Source organism: Lontra canadensis, unplaced genomic scaffold (genome assembly GCF_010015895.1).
Source record: "Lontra canadensis isolate GAN:19392208 unplaced genomic scaffold, GSC_riverotter_1.0 scaffold103, whole genome shotgun sequence".
Taxonomy (NCBI): Eukaryota; Metazoa; Chordata; class Mammalia; order Carnivora; family Mustelidae; genus Lontra; species Lontra canadensis.
The window spans coordinates 6,727,482-6,730,356 of NW_022631097.1; the positions used below are offsets into that span (position 1 = coordinate 6,727,482).

The following is a 2,875-nucleotide window of genomic DNA, read 5'->3' on the forward strand; positions in this document are numbered from 1 at the left end:
AAATTGGATTATTTGTATTTTTGGTGTTGCGTTGTATGTGTTCTTTTCATATATTTTGGTTATTAACCCCTTGTTGGCTATGTCATTTGTGAAATCTTTTCCCATTCAGTAGGTTGCCTTTTCATATTGTCAATGGTTTCTTTCACTGTGCAAAAAAGCTTTTTATTTTGGTATAGTCCCAGAGAGTTTATTATTACTCTTCTCTTCCTTACTTTTCCATTTTCTTAAGGGTTTTTGAGGTTTGCTTTTTCTTTTTGCAGGGGGCTGAGGAGCAGAAGGAGAGGGAGGCAGAGAATAGTAAGCGGGCTCCACGCCCAGCATGGAGCTCAATGTGGGGCTCAGGCTCAAGACTCTAAGATCACGGGGCACCTGGGTGGCTCAGTGGGTTAAGCCTCTGCCTTCGGCTCAGGTTATGATCTCATGGTCCTGGGATCAAGCCCGCATCAGGCTCTCTGCTCAGCCGGGAGCCTGCTTCCTCCTCTCTCTGCCTGCCTCTCTGCCTACTTGTGATCTCTCTCTGTGTGTCAAATAAATAAATAAAATATTAAAAAAAAAAGACCCTAAGATCATAACCTGAGCCGAAATCAAGAGTTGGACACTTAACCAACTGAACCTCCCAGGCGCCCCAAGTACAAATTTGTTTTAAATGTAAAATCTACCAAAATTTTCCTTTATGGTTTTTGCCTCTACAAACCTATAAAGACCTTCCAAAGCTGAGAGATCTTGGATTATTTCTTTCTTTCAGAGAGAGTATGTAATGATCTGTATGCTAAGAACTCTGCATTAACTCTCCATTCTGGTCACTGGTATGTTGTGCAGTAATGTGTAGTCAAAATATTACGTCTGTTGTTTTTAAACAAAGTGTTAACATCTTTTAACTTGAATTTTGTATCTGTTTATTTTCCCTCTTGCATTTTCAAATTTTGCTTCATGTGTTTTGGAGTTCTTCGGTAGATGTATACAGGTTTAGGAACATTGTCTTCTTGTCCAAGTGACCCTTTTATCACTATAAAATGTTCTTATTTAATCCTTGTTTTGAAGCCTACTTTGTCTACTACGAAGATAGTCATTCCAGTTCTTTTATGACTGGACTTTATATCATATCTTTCCCCATCCTTTTACTTTTAGCCTATATGTGTTTTTATACTTCAAAGGACATATATTCTAGACAACACAGTTGGGTCCAATCTGATCATTTCTGTCTTTTAATTGGAGCATTTAGTCTATTTATACTTAATATTTATTTGGAGTGTTATTCCATTCTTTAGTGTAATTGTTGTTATAGTTGGCTTTGTGTCCACTATCTTGCTATTCATTTTTATTTATCTCATCTATCTTTCTTTTTTCTCTTTCTCCACCTTTAAATTGGTCAAGTATTTTTAGGTATTCCATTTTCTATCTTCTGTTGGCTTTCTAACCATACCTATTTGTTTTGTTTATTTTTGCTCTTGGCCCTAGAACCTAGGGATACCATATATATTCTCCTATGGTGTACTTTGAATTAATACACTTCTTCCCATATGAGAACTTTACAGCAATGAGCACTTCCATTTATCTCTCTCCTGACTTTTGTGCTATTCTCTTTGGCCTGAAGAACTTCTTTTAACCTTTCTTGTATTGCAGGACTTTGTGTTGTATTTTTGTTTATTTTCTTGTTGTTCTTGTCTTTGTTTTTCTGGAAGTACATTTACTTCACCTTCATTATTAAAAGGGAAAGAATGTTTTTGCTAGGCAAAGAATTCTAGGCTGTGTGCTCCCTTCGGAAGCAGAATAAAATTGGAAGATGTGGAGAATATTAGCACAGCCCCTGAAGAAAGATGACAGGCAAATGTGTGGAGCAGTTCATATTTAAAAAAAAAAAAAAGAATTCTGGGTTGACTTTTTTTTTTTTCTCTCAGCACAGTTTGGCTTTGTTTCTCACAAGAAACCAGGAGTTTTTGTTATCGCTATTTTGCTGTATGTACCATGTCTTCTTTCTTTAGATATGGTTAAGAATTTCTCTTTCATTTGCAGCAGCTTGGTGATGATATATCTAAGTGTAGTTTTTTGTGTGTTCATCCTCTTTGGGATTTGTTGAGCTTTTTGTGTATGTATGTTGGTAATTTTCCTTAAATTTGGAAAGAAAGATAGCCATTAGTTCTTTGATTCTATTTTTTTACCCCAGGGTCTTTCTTTTCTTCTTGTTGCACTCTAATTACATATTTGAGAGACTGCTTAATATTGTTTCACTGAGATTCTGTTGATATTTTCAATATTCTTTTCTCTATGTTCTTCAGTTTTGATAGTGACATATCTTCATGTTTACTGATTTTTCCTTCTGCAGTGTTATAGCTACTATTAGCCCACTGGGTGACTTTTTCATTTCAAATATATTTTTTTGCCTCTAGAATCTTTACTTTTTAAAAGTAAGCTCCATGCCCAGCATGGAGCCCAACACAGGGTTTGATCTCACAACCCTGAGATTAAGACAGGAGCTGAGATCGAGAGTCAGATACTTAACTGACTGAACCACCCCAGCAAACTTCTTCATTTGTTTTTTTTTAAAAATTGTTCCCATTTTCCCTACTGATTCCTTATCTGTTCACTCATTATGTACCTCTTTTTCTTTAATTATAATAATTGTTTTAAAGTTCCCATTTGCTATTTCCAGAATTTGTGTCTTTTCTGAGTCTGTTTATATTGACTATTTTTTTTTCTGATTACATGTCATATTTCCTACTTCTTTGCATAATTATTTTTGACGTTGTGCTAGGCATTGTGTTAAAAGTCTGGATTTGTTTTCTTTCTTTAAAGAGTGCTGCATTTTGCCCTGGCTGGCTATTTATTCATGAGCAGATCATCTTGATTTTTCAAGACTTGGTTTAGGGCCTTCTAC

The 2,875-nt window shown here is 35.5% G+C and overlaps 1 pseudogene; it reads left to right on the forward strand.

Annotated features, from left to right (window-relative positions):
* The first annotated feature begins 1,752 nt into the window (after positions 1-1,752).
* Positions 1,753-1,852, forward strand: LOC116855510 (annotated as a pseudogene).
* The last annotated feature ends 1,023 nt before the right edge of the window (positions 1,853-2,875 follow it).